We start from the raw sequence: 19,814 nt of genomic DNA, 5'->3' as shown, positions 1-19,814 counted from the left end.
TTTCTAATATGGTCAGTGTGTTAAAATTAATAATAATAATAATTCTATTTTTTTATTGTACACTACTTAGAGATTGTTTTTTATTTAAAATAATATATTTGTTTCATTATCTTTTTTATATGCCGTATATATTTAAAATTATGATTGATGATTTTGCATCGTCGCCTATGTTATTTTACATTTGAACCATATCGAGCCATAAAAACACTTGCCTATATTATGTGGGCTATTGAAAGATATACACCAAATTTATTTGGTGTTTTTTTAAATAAATTTTTTATATAATTCAGGACAAATGGAAATATCTATTATTTATGGATTGGTGAATAACACTCATTAATTCACAATAATTGCAGAATTCACCATTTTCCATCTGTTACTGGAATTAACAAAAATATCTGGAGATGGTGATCCTATTACATATTGACAGTCCATCCCCAGGAATAAAAGCAATAATCTACATGAATCTGTGGTTTTATTTCTGATTTATACGGTAAATATATTTTATTAATAATAATTAATTAATATTAAATGTATTATTTATTAATATTAACAAGCGTTAATAGTCAAATTATAGAAAAATCCTAAATTTCAAAGCCATCGAAGATACAAGATGCGAAATGGGTCACATTAATAGAAAAAAATATGTAAAAAATCTGTCCCCCCTCATTTAATCAGCGAATATGCCAACAATATCAAATTATCGTCTGTCAGGGCTTGTTCACACGTTGTGTTTTGTATGCAGTTCTGTGTATGGGGAAAAAATGGAGCAATTTACAGCAACAGCAAAATATATAACATTTCTACAATTTGATAAAAAAAATTTCCTTTTGCATTTTTTGTGGTACATTGAAAAAAAAAGAAAAAAAATGCAGCACGAAAATTATTTCAGCAGTTTTTTCCCCATTGACATCAAAATGAATCAGCAGCCAAAAAAGCAAGATTTTTTTTCTCGCTTTTTTGGTCATAGTTTTTCATGCAGAAAGATATGCATAAAGAAAGCTAAGTGCATACATACCTTAGGGCTTGTTCACACGCTGCATTTTTTGCCATGGTTTATTTTTTGTGTGTTTTCTGTGTTGTATTTTACAGTACCGGTAATGAGATCTCTGAAATCTCAGGCTGCTTGTTTTTAAATTGCACATTTGAGCTACAAGCACTCTGCGCCCACAATGAGTTTTTGGTGAGTTTTTGACGTTGTGTATTTTCGCTGCATCAAAAATGCAGCAAAGTGGATGAGATTTATAGGATTCTTGTTCGCAGTGAAAAAATGCAAGTAACCTAATTTACTTATCAGGTGCAGAGATGGCGCAGAAAATCTGCAACATCAAGAACGCCACAAAAGCCGATCATGGGAACATAGCCTCAACAATTTTTTTCAACTCTGTATCATGTTATTTTTTTTCTATTGATTGAAAAAAGAAAAAAAACATATAAAAACGTGTCAAAAACTTGCACACTTTACGCAGCATTTGTCCTACCAACACTGATTTTTTTGTATACTCAACATGTGCACAAAGCCCTTCAGTTTTTGAAGCAAAGTAACATTTCTATATAAAAGAAAAAAAATTGTTTAGTTTGGGCAATTAATATATATTTTTTCCACTTTTTATCAAACATCCTATTTTTTTCTATTTTTCTTCTTTTTATTTAATTTATACAGGAGTCAATCCTTTTTATATTGTTTCTTACTTTGTTTTTCTTTATTGAAATTAGGAAATAATGAAAACGTATCAGAAGAAAATCACAAAGACTACATTAAATAAGATAGCTGTTGTGGTTGTAATTAGATGACATGCCTATGATGTCAGGCCTATGTACCGTATGTATTGGCTTCTGACCTTGAAGTAATTTGGGTTTGTGAAAGATTGTTCTGAATTCCAGTTAAGGCTAAATTAGCTTAAAATTCCGGATGACAATACAGTCTGGCCCAAGGTCACTTGCGGAGGATGCATGGTAAATGCCAAAGGCTATCTCCCTGCCGAGATTCAGACATTTAACAGATAGCTCTACATGTTGTAGAGAGGGGAGGGCAGTGGACAATCATGGGTTTCTCAGGAGTCCAAGTACTTTGCCATTTGGTATCTTCGATTTTCACTTGTTATGACAAGATAAATAATAGCACTTCCCATTGCTTGGCATGTAGGATATAATAGGCTGATTTAGTTGACATTAGTAATAAAGTTGAACTAAAATTTTTATTTTTTTTAAATCACATTTATTTTATTTCTAAAGCAGGTTTAATTTTTTTTTTGTAAGTTGCCATAATCTTCTTGGCAAGGAGGATAAGTATATCATAAAGAAAATTGAAAATAAAAAATTAAAACATTTAGATTTTTTAAAATATATTTTATTATTGCCTTTTTCCTTTTTTTATTGCGAAATGTATATGGTTGATTATGCAAGTGTTTGTCTACTCAAGATCTAATGTGGCATGATGGAGTGTCTGGGTAAAACGCTTCCCCTCGGGTTGACAGCCATGTCCTGAGAGCCTGCGCTCTACTGACAGAAGCATTTTTGCTTTTTTTATCATGTGAATGGGTGCTGTTGTTTTTCCATCATATGCCTTGGTAATGAGCCAGTGTCGCCAAGCCACAGAAGATTATACAACACCAACAGAAAGACATTTTATTGAGTAATTCTTCCCATGAAATCTCAATGTAGTTCAACAAGAGCGTTCAGAGGGTAAAATGTGTGAAAGGAATTTGCTTTTAAAATGTCAGGCTCTTGAAAAGCAAATTTGATAATGAGACGCACGTCAACAAATCATCGTCACAGTGGGCGTCTGTCCGTCTGTCTATCTGTCTAAGCCTTGATGGCTGTGTGCACCCATTGGCGTGGGTCTGTGTATACAGACAGCTATCAATATGGCCTTTGACAATAGCTCAAAGATGTCATTGAAGACTTGTATTATCTTCTAGACCATAGCAAAAAGAAAACCAACAAAAAACTAGACAATATTGGGATTCAAAATCCCTTCTTCTTATAGGAGGCCCCGAATAGTGAAATGGTACTGCGAACAGCTATATAATTAATCTTCTTTTAAGTGTGATTGGTACTGATTAGCTGAGGAACAAAAGCAATATACGGAGCCCATTGATGTAGAAATGCAAGAAAGAGATGATTTGGCTGTGATAAATCAGTTGAATAGGCTTTGCAGAGCATTCCTCTTAATATGTACGATACAGACTATTTCAGGATTTTGGTGGTTTATTTTTGTAGCGTCTCTTTAGTCTCACAACACTAACCTCATGTACTCTGATAATATGCTTTTAATTTAGGGTACAGCCAGACACATTGTGACACTATCACGTCCCTCAAAATTGCTTCTTTTTCCAGTAGGGCTCATTATCTAGCCGTCTTAGGCTAGTTTCACACTAGCATTTTGCTGAGCTGTGGAGGGCTGCGGACTTCCTCTGTGAAGCCTCGCCCACGGCTGCACCTCCACCGCTCAGCTCCGCCTACGTCCGCATGCGGCCTGCGTACCTATCTTTAACATTAGGTATGCAGGTCATGCGGATGTATGCAGATGTATACGGATGCCTCCGCATGTGTCATTTTGACGAATAATCTTGTTGGAAAACCTATTTTACAATATTGCAGATCCAAGACTTAAATGAGTTTTCCGCTACTACAAAAGTTATTCTGAATTGGCTCAGGGTGCATATCTTAAAAAAAATATATATACAAATGATATACTCCCCTTTCTCACCAGTGATTGTCTGCAATGGTTAAGTGACATCCCCTCTGGATGTTGATGCCACGAGACTTGTAGGGCACAATGTAGTGTGTGGAGGAACTGGGTCCATTCAGAATCATTTTTAAAGTAGGCGAAAACCCTTTCTTACAAATAGAGATTAACAAAATGGTTCTCAATTGTGGAAAAATATTCTGTAAAAGTAGAGGTATTGTCCTTAAGGTTATTGTTCCAATATTTTACCTTTTATAAGAAAAGGGATGCTACCTGCTTATAGTTTTTGTCACGACAATCCACTGGATAAAGTTATAAGAAGCATCTCTTATATTGGGGGATTTCAGTGTCACCAATTCAAAACTATGATTAGAATTGGGGTACATGTGTTTAAATAACCTTGTGATGCTTTATTTTATCCTCCACCTATACTTAAACATCCCCTGCCATAAACTGTTGACTCCGGTAATAGTAAGATTCCTGTGAAATTCGAGGAAAGAATCAACAGATCGGCTGATGCCAGTCTAGTGCTGTAAGAGCCTGGTTTTCCTGTATAAGCATCTAGCCAGGTGGAACCCCAATACAAGTGAATGGATGGAAGTATATTGCTAAGGCCAATACTTAGAATGTACATTTAGGGCATCACTGCAAACAGTAACATAGTCACCCAACCCTGTGGTTAGGTAATGAAAGATAGGCAAAACCGGGAAAGCAAGTGTAGTTGAACAAGTCATGGATCGTGCAACGGAAGTCAGACAAGATCAGGATGAGGTATTGTGAAGAATAGTCATAGAAGATTGTTCAAAAGTGTTCAGGTTTGGTTGCAAAAAAATCACGATCCCAAATGGGGAAATAATTGTGTAGATCTTTTTGTGGCTTTCTGGCACCACAAAATCTGAAGCCTGATATCCTTACATATCAATCCATCATTCCTGTATGAGTTGTTGTACCACAGCGAGGAGAGAGTTCATTACTGGAGGCTTCTATTAGCAAATCCCATGGTCATGAACGTTTGGGAGTGGGACCTTCAATATGGAAATAGGAGAAATTACATTATTTCTAGCTCACATTTGTAATATTAAACAAAACCACCGGTTTAAAATGGAGAAATGTAATTCCACAAACATCATAAATACAGTTGATTTAGTTGATAACCCCACCAAGTTGTTAAAAATGCACTGTATATATTTCTGTATTTACAAGGTTCTTTTTATATTATAGGGTGTTTATTATAATGAATCACAGCCAAGAACACAGTAAATAAACCAATCATTTGATTTACCCTTGATTTAGTAAAATGCACCTAAAAAAAGAAAAATTATGTTACCACTTCATTCACATTGACCCCAATTATCTTTCAAACTTAAATTTTTAATGTGAAGGTCAAAACCGGTCAGACACAACATTATTTATTTGTATTTACATTGATGGAAGGTTTTTTTTCAAATTTAATTGTAATAAAAAGAAAAATAAACAATGCCTTTCATGTTTTCCTCACAGTGTGGAGCATGGAAAGAGTCTTTCTTCTTCTAAATCAGATAAGTATCTGAAAAATCTTCTGGCAAAATGTGCAGAAACTCAGATGATAGAATGAATAGTAATGAGCCGAACTGAAGAAGTGACAGAAGTGAGATCTGTGCAGCCTGCAGATATGTAGAAGGTGTTATCCAACAACCGCACTTCTCATGGTATGTTATCAGCAGCTAGTGTACAACTAACGAACCTGGGGAACGCTGGATAGGTTTCTTATTTCTGACAGTATGTTACTAATTTGTGAAGTGTCATTATCCTGTACTGAAATTGTTAGGGTCATTATCATGCTCCCCAAGTGTCAGTATCATTGTCCTGTACCCCAGTACTAGTGTCATTATCCTGTACCCCAAGTGTCATTATCTTGTACCCCAAGTGTCATTAACCTGTACCTGTGTCATTATCCTGCACTCCAGTATCAGTGTTAGCATCCTGTACTCATGTCATTAGCCTGTACCCAGTATCAGTATCCTTATCCTGTACCCCGAGTGTCAGTGTCATAATCCTGTACCCCGGTATCAGTGTCATTATCCTGTACCCCAGTATCAGTGTCATTGTTCAGTAATGTATCCTGAATTCTTGCCTATCAAAATAATTTTTGCCTTAAAAGCTGAAGTATCTAATACTACAAAAAACAAACAAAACAAAAAAAACCTAACTGCACATTATCACATATGAACCTGATATATGTAATTTGTCAAACACTTATGAAGTTTTGTCCAGTGACCTGTTGGGTCCTCTAGATCCATCAAGACGTTGGCTACACCAGAACTCTGAGGGTGTTTTGTGTTATATGGCACCAAAACATTAAGCAACTGTCATGCCCTCAGCTGTGGGCCCGGTCTCTCATGGACAGGGAGACCGGCACCTATTGCGCAGCTCCACTGGTACTGCTCACCCTGTCTGTGGCTCCAGATGATCAGCGGCTCCTTTCTCTGCTAGAAACCTGCATCCCCTTGGCAGGTCTCCTGGAAATGCTCTTAGGAGGTGCGCCCCGCTTCCTGCACATACTTAAAGCAGCAGGGCACCTGTTCTCTATTAGGGCTGTCTGTGCTATGATGCTCTGTGCATAAAAGACATCCTCCCCTTAAGGGAGGTGCCTGGGCAGCGTGTTCATTCTGTAGGGTCATTGCTTCCTGCACAGGCCACACTCTGCTGTGCTCTGCGATTGGAAGACTGTTGCTTTGCACTATAATAATATCTCTGTCTCCTCAGAATCCTCTGCTGGCATTTCCCTATCCTAGATTCCTCTAGGATCTATCCAGATACCACTACCAGCTGGATCAGTCTTCCCAGGATTACACGGAACTCCCGGGATTTGCTCCACTGACAGAGCCAATATTGTACATTCTCTTCTATTTGGTCTGTATGGGTTGTCTCTAAGGTCCGGGATTCGCGGCATTGAGGTCTCCTGGTGTTGTGATGGGGGAATCCCTGTATAGGGGTATACCTTACCCGATGCTCCACTACATGGTACAGTGTCGTGATCCAGAGGGTTCTCCCCTCAGGCACCTTTTCCTTTTTATTAAACTTCCTTTAATAAATATCTTTGGTTTTATGAAGCTCATTCTCCTGTCTCTTGAGTATCAGGTATACAGCTACCACTTCACCATCAGTGGTCTAGTGAGCTCACTATACATCATCAAGCCCTGTGGGCATAACAGTTTACCCAGTCCATGGACTCCGCTGATACCCAATTCTCAGTCCAGAGAGAGCTGACTACACTTCATCAGAGCCAGGATCAGCTAGTAGGCTTCATGCAAACTTTGGATACCTGCCTGTCTACTCTACATGCTGCCAAGCCCACCAGTGCGACCCAGATAGAAGAGATCTAACAGGAACTCAATCACCAATGTTAAAAGCAGCCCCACTTGTTGGACTACATGACCTCCATGGATGACCAGTTAACTAAGGTACAGGTGCTGCCCCCCAGTCCTTCAGCCTCTGGTACAGCATCCGACGGTTGTGCCCACTATGGGACCCTGTCCTCATCTCTGCAAGCCTCCTTGTTACGATAGTGACCCCAAGTTGTGCAGAGGATTCTCAACCAATGCTTGCTGTACATTTGTTTATTGCCTCAGCATTATCCGACTGACATGGCCAAGGTGTCTTTCTTTGCCTCTCACCTGGAGGGAGAGACTTTAGCCTGGTTCAACTCCCTAATGGAGCGGAATGATCCCATGGAGCTTGACCACATAAAGGTGAAGAGTAATCAACAGGAGGAGAAGCTCACTAGCAATCCACATTATTATGGAGGACATTCTGCTCCCAGTCAATGCAGTGCAAATGAGAGGCCAGAAAAACTCTTTTGCCTAGGACAGGTGAGAGAGGCCTCCTAGGTGAGAATGATTCCTCTCCCCACTAACTATATCCATACAGGTGATCTTTGGAAAGGTGCTGTTCTCCAAAACAGCCTATCTGGACTCTGGGTCTGGTGGAAATGTCATCCAGCAAGCTGTGGCCTGGTGGTTCGGTATCCCAATCGTTCCCCTGCAGCAGTCCTGGTGCATTGTCTCCGTAGACTGAAGACCGCTGAAAGATGCCATTTTTGGTATCACCAAAGAGGTGGAGCGTCAAATTGGAGCACTACCTTCTATGTGTTGCCGAATCTTTCTCCACCGTTCCTACTAGGTCTTACGTGGCTGCGCCTCCATGAATCTGTCCTGGATTGGCTGTCTGGAGATGTCCTTCGATGAGGTCAGTCCTGTTACAATCACTGCCTCAAACTAGTACGGCCTGGTTCTACCCCGCGGCTTCCTGCAGGTTTACCCGGGTTACGATCTGCCTACTGGTCCTTTGCAGATGTATTCGACAAGAAGGAAGCCGAGACTCTATCTCCTCACAGGCCTTATGATTGTCCCATCAATCTAATCCCTGGATCTACTTCGCCTCGAGGTTGGATCTACCCTCCTTCTCCCACTGAGACTCAAGCCATGTCCGATTACATCAAGGAGAATTTGGCCCTAGGGTTTATTTAGAAGTCCTCTTCCCCGGCTGGAACTGGGTTCTTTTTCATCAAGAAGAGAGATGGGTCTCTTCACCCGTGCATCGACTACCATGGTCTCAAAATAATAATGGTAAATAAAAGATACCCTCTTCCCTTAATTCCAGAGCTCTTTGATCGTCTTCGAGGTTCCAGGATTTTCACCAAGTTGGATCTCCATGGGGCTTACAACCTTGTCCGGATACGATCTTGGGATGAGTGGAAAACCGACTTCAACATGCAAGATGGCCACTGCGAATATCAGGTGATGCCCTTCGGGTTAAGCAGTGCACCTGACATCTTACAGGAGTTTTTCAATGACGTGTTCCGTGACCTGCTCTATGTTTGTGTGGTGGTGTATCTGGACAACTTCCTGGTGTTTTCTCCTGATTTACCAACTCACAGGAGTAATGTTCGTCTCGTTCTTCAAAGATTGAGGGAGAATCGTCTCTACGTGAAGTTTGAGAAATGTCTGTTTGAACAGAGGTCTTTACCCTTTCTTGGCTATATCTTTTCCAATACAGGTCTCGAGATGGATTCAGAGAAGGCCTCCACCATGCTTAAGTGGCCCCGACCTGAGGGAATCAAGGCCATTCTGCGGTTCCTGGGATTCGCCAACTTTTATCGGCAGTTCATCCCCCACTTCTCCTCTCTGGTAAGACCACTCACCGCCCTGACTTGTAAAGGTGCCAAACTAAAGGATTGGACTCCTGAGGCCGAGTCAGCTTTCGCCTCCCTCAAACAAGCTTTCACAACTGCCCCAGCTCTTCACAGACCAGTGATCAACATGCAGTTTTTCCTTGAAGTGGACACTTCGTCATCCGGAGCCGGAGCAGCCCTCACACAAAAACTGCCTACCGTGTTGTGAAATTGGATTTTGGGCTCCCCCTGTGGCCACTGGTGGAATTGAACTGGTGTGCATCATCCTCTCTGTTCACCTGTTTCCATCAGGATGTGGGAGTCGCTATTTAGCCTTGCTCCTCTGTCACTTCCATGCCGGTCAACATTGTAATCAGAAGCCTTTCTGTGCATGTTCCTGCTGCTGGACAACTCCCAGCTAAGTTGGACTTTAGTCCTTGTTTGTTTTTGCATTTTGTTCCAGTTCACAGCTGTAGTTTCGTTTCTGTGTCTGGAAAGCTCTTGTGATCTGAAATTGCCACTCTGATGTTATGAGTTAATACTAGAGTCTTAAAGTAATTTCAGGATGGTGTTTTGATAGGGTTTTCAGCTGACCATGAAAGTGCCCTTTCTGTCTTCCTGCTATCTAGTAAGCGGACCTCAATTTTGCTAAACCTATTTTCATACTACGTTTGTCATTTCATCTAAAATCACCGCCAATATTTGTGGGGGCCTCTGTCTGCCTTTCGGGGAAATTTCTCTAGAGGTGAGCCAGGACTATATTTTCCTCTGCCAGGATTAGTTAGTCCTCCGGCCGGCGCTGGGCGTCTAGGGATAAAACGCAGGCTACGCTACCCGGCTACTGTTAGTTGTGCGACAGGTTTAGTTCATGGTCAGATTAGTTTCCATCCTTCCAAGAGCTAGTTCTTATGTTTGCTGGGCTATGTTCTCTTGCCATTGAGAACCATAACAGTTTGACCGGCCAAAAGGGTTAAATTAATTGACAGAGAAAGGAGAGAAAAGAGAAGTCTGCTGAAGATTTTTTTTTTTTTCCCTTCAGTTCTGAGTGTGCTTGTAATTGAATCTCTTGCAAGTCTGCCTATATTGCAGCCTTTCTCTCTCTCTCTCCTTCTAATCCTGGAATGGCTCTGTGTTCACCTGTTTAAAATGGATATTCAGAGTTTAGCTGCAGGTTTGAATAATCTCACCACGAAAGTTCAAAATTTACAAGATTTTGTTGTTCATGTTCCTATATCTGAACCTAGAATTCCTTTGCCTGAATTTTTCTCGGGGAATAGATCTTGCTTTCAAAATTTCAAAAATAATTGCAAGTTGTTTTTGTCCCTGAAATCTCGCTCTGCTGGAGATCCTGCTCAGCAGGTCAGGATTGTGATTTCCTTGCTCCGGGGCGACCCTCAGGATTGGGCTTTTGCATTGGCTCCAGGGGATCCTGCGTTGCTTAATGTGGATGCGTTTTTTCTGGCCTTGGGGTTGCTTTATGAGGAACCTCAGTTAGAACTTCAGGCGGAAAAGGCCTTGATGTCCCTATCTCAGGGGCAAGACGAAGCTGAAATATACTGCCAGAAATTCCGTAAATGGGCTGTGCTTACTCAGTGGAATGAGTGCGCCCTGGCGGCGAATTTCAGAGAGGGTCTCTCTGATGCCATTAAGGATGTTATGGTGGGGTTCCCTGTGCCTGCGGGTCTGAATGAGTCCATGACAATGGCTATCCAGATCGATAGGCGTCTGCGGGAGCACAAACCTGTGCACCATTTGGCGGTGTCTACTGAGAAGACGCCAGAGAATATGCAATGTGATAGAATTCTGTCCAGAAGTGAACGGCAGAATTTTAGACGAAAAAATGGGTTGTGCTTCTATTGCGGTGATTCAACTCATGTTATATCAGCATGCTCTAAGCGTACTAAGAAGCTTGATAAGTCTGTTTCAATTGGCACTTTACAGTCTAAGTTTATTCTATCTGTGACCCTGATTTGTTCTTTATCATCTATTACCGCGGATGCCTATGTCGACTCTGGCGCCGCTTTGAGTCTTATGGATTGGTCCTTTGCCAAATGCTGTGGGTATGATTTGGAGCCTCTTGAAACTCCTATACCCCTGAAGGGGATTGACTCCACCCCATTGGCTAGCAATAAACCACAATACTGGACACAAGTAACTATGCGGATTAATCCGGATCACCAGGAGATTATTCGCTTTCTTGTGCTGTATAACCTACATGATGTGTTGGTGCTTGGATTGCCATGGCTGCAATCTCATAACCCAGTCCTTGACTGGAAAGCTATGTCTGTGTTAAGCTGGGGATGTAAGGGGACGCATGGGGATGTACCTGTGGTTTCCATTTCATCATCTATTCCCTCTGAGATTCCTGAATTCTTGACTGAATATCGTGACGTTTTTGAAGAACCTAAGCTTGGTTCATTACCTCCGCACCGGGAGTGCGATTGTGCCATAGATTTGATTCCGGGTAGTAAATACCCTAAGGGTCGTTTATTTAATCTGTCTGTGCCTGAACATGCTGCTATGCGAGAATATATAAAGGAGTCCTTGGAAAAGGGACATATTCGTCCTTCGTCATCTCCCTTAGGAGCCGGTTTTTTCTTTGTGGCTAAGAAAGATGGCTCTTTGAGGCCGTGCATTGATTATCGGCTTTTGAATAAAATCACGGTTAAATATCAATATCCGTTGCCACTGCTGACTGATTTGTTTGCTCGCATAAAGGGGGCCAAGTGGTTCTCTAAGATAGATCTCCGTGGGGCGTATAATTTGGTGCGAATTAAGCAGGGGGATGAGTGGAAAACCGCATTTAATACGCCCGAGTAGGGTTGAGCGAAACGGGTCGATCATTTTCAAAAGTCGCCGACTTTTGGCTAAGTCGGCGTCTCATGAAACCCGATCCGACCCCTGTGCTTGTCGGCCATGCGGTACGCGACTTTCGCGCCAAAGTCGCGTTTCAATGACGCGAAAAGCGCCATTTCTCAGCCAATGAAGGTGAACGCAGAGTGTGGGCAGCGTGATGACATAGATCCTGGTCCCCACCATCTTAGAGAAGGGCATTGCAGTGATTGGCTTGCTGTCTGCGGCGTCACAGGGGCTATAAAGGGGCGTTCCCGCCGACCGCCATCTTACTGCTGCTGATCTGAGCTTAGGGAGAGGTTGCTGCCGCTTCGTCAGAAGCAGGGAGAGCGTTAGGCAGGGTCCACTAACCACCAAACCGCTTGTGCTGCAGCGATTTCCACTGTCCAACACCACCTTCGGTGTGCAGGGACTGTGGAAGCTATTTTTTTTTTTTTTTCCCCTCAGCGCTGTAGCTCATTGGGCTGCCCTAGAAGGCTCCGTGATAGCTGTATTGCTGTGTGTACGCCACTGTGGAAACCAACTGCTTTTTTCAAAGCACATATCCTCTTGTTCCTTCCTTTCTGCACAGCTATCTTTTTTGTTTGTCCACACTTTTTATTTAATTTGTGCATCAGTCCACTCCTATTGCTGCCTGCCATACCTGGCTTACATTACTGCAGGGAGATAGTAATTGTAGGACAGTTTTTTTTTTTTTTTTTTTTTTTTTTTGTGGGAGATTAAGATTGGCATTTCTGCTACAGTGCCATCCCTGTGTGTGCCATCTCTCACTGAGTGGGCCATAGAAAGCCTATTTATTTTTTCCGTGATTTGTGTTCTAAAATCTACCTCAACACAAAAACACTACATCAATCAGTGGGAGAAAAATATTGGCCTCAGTCAGGGCTTGTGTGCCACTGCTGTGTGTGCTATCTCTCATTCAGTGGGCTATAGCAAGCCTATTTTTTTTTTTTTTTTTTAATATTATTTGGTTTCTAAAGTCTCCCTGAAAAAAAAAAAAAACCTAAAAAAACAGTGGGAGAGTAATATTGCCCTTTCAGCTTGTGTGCCAGTCTTGACTCCTGGGTGTGCCACCTCTCTCCCTCTCATTCAGTGGGCCATAGAAAGCCTATTTATTTTTTTTTTTTAATATTATTTGGTTTCTAATTCTCCCTGAAAAAAAAAAAAAAACCTAAAAAAACAGTGGGAGAATAATATTGCCCTTTCAGCTTGTGTGCCAGTCTTGACTCCTGGGTGTGCCACCTCTCTCCCTCTCATTCAGCGGGCCATAGAAAGCCTATTTATTTTTTTTTAAAAATATTATTGGGTTTCTAAAGTCTCCCTGAAAAAACAAAAAATACATAAAAAAACAGTGGGAGAGTAATATTGCCCTTTCAGCTTGTGTGCCAGTCTTGACTCCTGGGTGTGCCACCTCTCTCCCTTTCATTCAGTGGGCCATAGAAAGCCTATTTATTTTTTTTTTTAAATATTATTGGGTTTCTAAAGTCTCCCTGAAAAAAAAAAAAAAACCTAAAAAAACAGTGGGAGAGTAATATTGCCCTTTCAGCTTGTGTGCCAGTCTTGACTCCTGGGTGTGCCACCTCTCTCCCTCTCATTCAGTGGGCCATAGAAAGCCTATTTATTTTTTTTTTAAAATATTATTGGGTTTCTAAAGTCTCCCTGAAAAAAAAAAAAAAAACCTAAAAAAACAGTGGGAGAGTAATATTGCCCTTTCAGCTTGTGTGCCAGTCTTGACTCCTGGGTGTGCCACCTCTCTCCCTCTCATTCAGTGGGCCATAGAAAGCCTATTTATTTTTTTTTTTAAATATTATTGGGTTTCTAAAGTCTCCCTGAAAAAACAAAAAATACATAAAAAAACAGTGGGAGAGTAATATTGCCCTTTCAGCTTGTGTGCCAGTCTTGACTCCTGGGTGTGCCACCTCTCTCCCTTTCATTCAGTGGGCCATAGAAAGCCTATTTATTTTTTCCGTGATTTGTGTTCTAAATTCTACCTCAACACAAAAACACTACATCAATCAGTGGGAGAAAAATATTGGCCTCAGTCAGGGCTTGTGTGCCACTGCTGTGTGTGCTATCTCTCATTCAGTGGGCTATAGCAAGCCTATTTTTTTTTTTTTTTTTTATATTATTTGGTTTCTAAAGTCTCCCTGAAAAAAAAAAAAAAACCTAAAAAAACAGTGGGAGAGTAATATTGCCCTTTCAGCTTGTGTGCCAGTCTTGACTCCTGGGTGTGCCACCTCTCTCCCTCTCATTCAGTGGGCCATAGAAAGCCTATTTATTTTTTTTTTTAAATATTATTGGGTTTCTAAAGTCTCCCTGAAAAAACAAAAAATACATAAAAAAACAGTGGGAGAGTAATATTGCCCTTTCAGCTTGTGTGCCAGTCTTGACTCCTGGGTGTGCCACCTCTCTCCCTTTCATTCAGTGGGCCATAGAAAGCCTATTTATTTTTTCCGTGATTTGTGTTCTAAATTCTACCTCAACACAAAAACACTACATCAATCAGTGGGAGAAAAATATTGGCCTCAGTCAGGGCTTGTGTGCCACTGCTGTGTGTGCTATCTCTCATTCAGTGGGCTATAGCAAGCCTATTTTTTTTTTTTTTTTTTATATTATTTGGTTTCTAAAGTCTCCCTGAAAAAAAAAAAAAAACCTAAAAAAACAGTGGGAGAGTAATATTGCCCTTTCAGCTTGTGTGCCAGTCTTGACTCCTGGGTGTGCCACCTCTCTCCCTCTCATTCAGTGGGCCATAGAAAGCCTATTTATTTTTTTTTTTAAATATTATTGGGTTTCTAAAGTCTCCCTGAAAAAACAAAAAATACATAAAAAAACAGTGGGAGAGTAATATTGCCCTTTCAGCTTGTGTGCCAGTCTTGACTCCTGGGTGTGCCACCTCTCTCCCTTTCATTCAGTGGGCCATAGAAAGCCTATTTATTTTTTTTTTAAAATATTATTGGGTTTCTAAAGTCTCCCTGAAAAAAAAAAAAAAACCTAAAAAAACAGTGGGAGAGTAATATTGCCCTTTCAGCTTGTGTGCCAGTCTTGACTCCTGGGTGTGCCACCTCTCTCCCTCTCATTCAGTGGGCCATAGAAAGCCTATTTATTTTTTTTTTTAAATATTATTGGGTTTCTAAAGTCTCCCTGAAAAAACAAAAAATACATAAAAAAACAGTGGGAGAGTAATATTGCCCTTTCAGCTTGTGTGCCAGTCTTGACTCCTGGGTGTGCCACCTCTCTCCCTTTCATTCAGTGGGCCATAGAAAGCCTATTTATTTTTTTTTTAAAATATTATTGGGTTTCTAAAGTCTCCCTGAAAAAAAAAAAAAAACCTAAAAAAACAGTGGGAGAGTAATATTGCCCTTTCAGCTTGTGTGCCAGTCTTGACTCCTGGGTGTGCCACCTCTCTCCCTCTCATTCAGTGGGCCATAGAAAGCCTATTTATTTTTTTTTTAAAATATTATTGGGTTTCTAAAGTCTCCCTGAAAAAACAAAAAATACATAAAAAAACAGTGGGAGAGTAATATTGCCCTCTCAGCTTGTGTGCCAGTCTTGACTCCTGGGTGTGCCACCTCTCTCCCTTTCATTCAGTGGGCCATAGAAAGCCTATTTATTTTTTTTTTTAAATATTATTGGGTTTCTAAAGTCTCCCTGAAAAAAAAAAAAAAACCTAAAAAAACAGTGGGAGAGTAATATTGCCCTTTCAGCTTGTGTGCCAGTCTTGACTCCTGGGTGTGCCACCTCTCTCCCTCTCATTCAGTGGGCCATAGAAAGCCTATTTATTTTTTTTTTAAAATATTATTGGGTTTCTAAAGTCTCCCTGAAAAAAAAAAAAAAAACCTAAAAAAACAGTGGGAGAGTAATATTGCCCTTTCAGCTTGTGTGCCAGTCTTGACTCCTGGGTGTGCCACCTCTCTCCCTCTCATTCAGTGGGCCATAGAAAGCCTATTTATTTTTTTTTTTAAATATTATTGGGTTTCTAAAGTCTCCCTGAAAAAACAAAAAATACATAAAAAAACAGTGGGAGAGTAATATTGCCCTTTCAGCTTGTGTGCCAGTCTTGACTCCTGGGTGTGCCACCTCTCTCCCTTTCATTCAGTGGGCCATAGAAAGCCTATTTATTTTTTCCGTGATTTGTGTTCTAAATTCTACCTCAACACAAAAACACTACATCAATCAGTGGGAGAAAAATATTGGCCTCAGTCAGGGCTTGTGTGCCACTGCTGTGTGTGCTATCTCTCATTCAGTGGGCTATAGCAAGCCTATTTTTTTTTTTTTTTTTTATATTATTTGGTTTCTAAAGTCTCCCTGAAAAAAAAAAAAAAACCTAAAAAAACAGTGGGAGAGTAATATTGCCCTTTCAGCTTGTGTGCCAGTCTTGACTCCTGGGTGTGCCACCTCTCTCCCTCTCATTCAGTGGGCCATAGAAAGCCTATTTATTTTTTTTTTTAAATATTATTGGGTTTCTAAAGTCTCCCTGAAAAAACAAAAAATACATAAAAAAACAGTGGGAGAGTAATATTGCCCTTTCAGCTTGTGTGCCAGTCTTGACTCCTGGGTGTGCCACCTCTCTCCCTTTCATTCAGTGGGCCATAGAAAGCCTATTTATTTTTTCCGTGATTTGTGTTCTAAATTCTACCTCAACACAAAAACACTACATCAATCAGTGGGAGAAAAATATTGGCCTCAGTCAGGGCTTGTGTGCCACTGCTGTGTGTGCTATCTCTCATTCAGTGGGCTATAGCAAGCCTATTTTTTTTTTTTTTTTTTATATTATTTGGTTTCTAAAGTCTCCCTGAAAAAAAAAAAAAAACCTAAAAAAACAGTGGGAGAGTAATATTGCCCTTTCAGCTTGTGTGCCAGTCTTGACTCCTGGGTGTGCCACCTCTCTCCCTCTCATTCAGTGGGCCATAGAAAGCCTATTTATTTTTTTTTTTAAATATTATTGGGTTTCTAAAGTCTCCCTGAAAAAACAAAAAATACATAAAAAAACAGTGGGAGAGTAATATTGCCCTTTCAGCTTGTGTGCCAGTCTTGACTCCTGGGTGTGCCACCTCTCTCCCTTTCATTCAGTGGGCCATAGAAAGCCTATTTATTTTTTTTTTAAAATATTATTGGGTTTCTAAAGTCTCCCTGAAAAAAAAAAAAAAACCTAAAAAAACAGTGGGAGAGTAATATTGCCCTTTCAGCTTGTGTGCCAGTCTTGACTCCTGGGTGTGCCACCTCTCTCCCTCTCATTCAGTGGGCCATAGAAAGCCTATTTATTTTTTTTTTTAAATATTATTGGGTTTCTAAAGTCTCCCTGAAAAAACAAAAAATACATAAAAAAACAGTGGGAGAGTAATATTGCCCTTTCAGCTTGTGTGCCAGTCTTGACTCCTGGGTGTGCCACCTCTCTCCCTTTCATTCAGTGGGCCATAGAAAGCCTATTTATTTTTTTTTTAAAATATTATTGGGTTTCTAAAGTCTCCCTGAAAAAAAAAAAAAAACCTAAAAAAACAGTGGGAGAGTAATATTGCCCTTTCAGCTTGTGTGCCAGTCTTGACTCCTGGGTGTGCCACCTCTCTCCCTCTCATTCAGTGGGCCATAGAAAGCCTATTTATTTTTTTTTTAAAATATTATTGGGTTTCTAAAGTCTCCCTGAAAAAACAAAAAATACATAAAAAAACAGTGGGAGAGTAATATTGCCCTCTCAGCTTGTGTGCCAGTCTTGACTCCTGGGTGTGCCACCTCTCTCTCTCTAATTGTGGGCCATAGAAAGCCTTTTTTTTTTTTTTTTTTAATATTATTTGGTTTCTAAAGTCTCCCTGAGAAAAAAAAAAAAATAAATTAGGTGGGAGATTAATATTGACATTAGTGCTTGAGTGACAGTCCTGCGTGTGTGTCATCTCTGTGATTTTGTGCCACAGAAAACAGAGTGTGTAACATTGTGCCTGATTTTCCTTGTGGTCTCACCAACCTGTTAAGGGATATTGAAATCATACTGAAGTTATAGCTCACCGTGTAAGTTGTTTGACAGCAACAAATAAAGTTACTTTGGTTAAGATTTTAAAACAATGAGGAAGTCTGGTGCAAGAGGTCGTCGTGGGCGTTCATTGTCAGCTGGTAATGATGGTAGTGGTAGAGGAGCATCAGGTGGTCGTGGGGATAAAAATATTCCACCTAAGTCTGGAGCTGTGGAGCCAGTTTCGTCGTCAGGCTACACAAGGCCTCGAACGCTCTCTTTTCTGGGAGTAGGAAAACCGCTTTTAAAGGCGGAGCAGCAACAGCAAGTTTTGGCTTACATTGCAGACTCAGCCTCTAGCTCTTTTGCCTCCTCTTCCGAAACTGGTAAATGTAAAAGCAGCGCGTCGCTTGTGGATGTTCACGGTCAGGGACAAGTCGCTTCCTTGTCCTCCTCAGCAAAAACTACAACAAGAGAGAAGGATGCAGCAGGCGACACAACGGGTCACTCCATGGAGCTCTTTACACATACCGTCCCTGGCTTAGAAAGTGAAACATTTAACAGGCCATGCCCATTACAAGTATATTCTGACATGGAGTGCACTGATGCACAGCCACAGCCAGAGTACTATGCTGCTCCTTTGACTCAGACCACCACATTGCCCTCTCAGGGTACAGATCCACAATCAGACCCTGATGAGACTATGTTGCCCCGCCACGAACGCTATACCACCGACCGACACAGTGACACAGACGAAGTTGCACACGAGCTCGAAGAGGAGGTAATAGATGACCCAGTTATTGACCCCGATTGGCAGCCATTGGGGGAACAGGGTGCAGGCGGCAGTAGTTCAGAAGCGGAGGTGGAGGAGGGGCCGCAGCAGGCATCAACATCGCAACAGGTTACATCTGCCGGGCCCGTATCTGGCCCAAAACGCGTGTCAAAGCCAAAACCTGTTGGAGCACAGCGTTGCCATCCGGTTAAAGCTCAGTCTGCAATCCCTGAAAAGGGATCCGAGTCTAGGAAGAGTGCAGTCTGGCATTTTTTTAAACAACATCCAACTGATCAGCGCAAAGTCATCTGTCAAAAATGTTCAACTAGCTTAAGCAGAGGTCAGAATCTGAAAAGTCTAAATACTAGTTGCATGCATAGACACTTAACCACCATGCATTTTCAAGCCTGGACTAACTACCAAACGTCCCTCAAGGTTGTAGCACCCTCGGCCAATGAAGCTAGTCAGCAACGCAACATCCCTTCCGTCACTGTAAGGCCACCATTTTCCGCACCACAGGCAGTATCTGTGCAGGTTTCTTTGCCAGCCAAAAGCAGTCAGGGTCAGGGAATCACCAGTTTTGTAGGAGGAAATATTGCATCTAGGGCACCGGCGGAAACAATACCGTCTCCAACCGTCTCTCAGTCTGCCATGTACACCGGCACACCCGAAAGTTCCACGATCTCCAGCTCTCCAGTCCAGCTCACCCTACATGAGACTCTGGTTAGAAAAAGGAAGTACTTATCCTCGCATCCGCGTACACAGGGTTTTAACGCCCACATAGCTAGACTAATCTCGTTAGAGATGATGCCCTACCGGTTAGTTGAAAGCGAAGCTTTCAAAGCCCTGATGGAGTACGCTGAACCACGATACGAGCTACCCAGTCGACACTTTTTTTCCAGAAAAGCCATCCCAGCCCTGCACCAGCATGTTAAACAGCGCATCGTCCATGCACTCAGGCAATCTGTGAGTACAAAGGTGCACCTGACTACAGATGCATGGACCAGTAGGCATGGCCAGGGACGTTATGTGTCCATCACGGCACACTGGGTGAATGTGGTGGATGCAGGGTCCACAGGCGACATCAATTTAGGGACAGTTGTGCCTAGCCCACGGTCTAGGAAACAGTTGGCTGTAGGCGTTCGCACCCCCTCCTCCTCCTCCTCCTCGTCCTCCTGCAGAAGCTACAGCTCTTCCACAGAACGCAGTCTGCCAACCACTCCATCGGCAGATGACACTGTTGCACACCAGTTGTCCCATTATGGGCCAGCTACTGCCAAGCGTCAGCAGGCTGTATTGGCTATGAAGTGCTTGGGCGACAATAGACACACCGCGGAAGTTCTGTCCGAGTTCTTGCAACAAGAAACGCAGTCGTGGCTGGGCACAGTAGATCTTGAGGCAGGCA

The sequence above is a fragment of the Ranitomeya variabilis genome, chromosome 1 (assembly GCF_051348905.1).
Source record: "Ranitomeya variabilis isolate aRanVar5 chromosome 1, aRanVar5.hap1, whole genome shotgun sequence".
In the NCBI taxonomy this organism is placed as follows: domain Eukaryota; kingdom Metazoa; phylum Chordata; class Amphibia; order Anura; family Dendrobatidae; genus Ranitomeya; species Ranitomeya variabilis.
Note: the sequence above shows the minus strand (reverse complement) of the source record.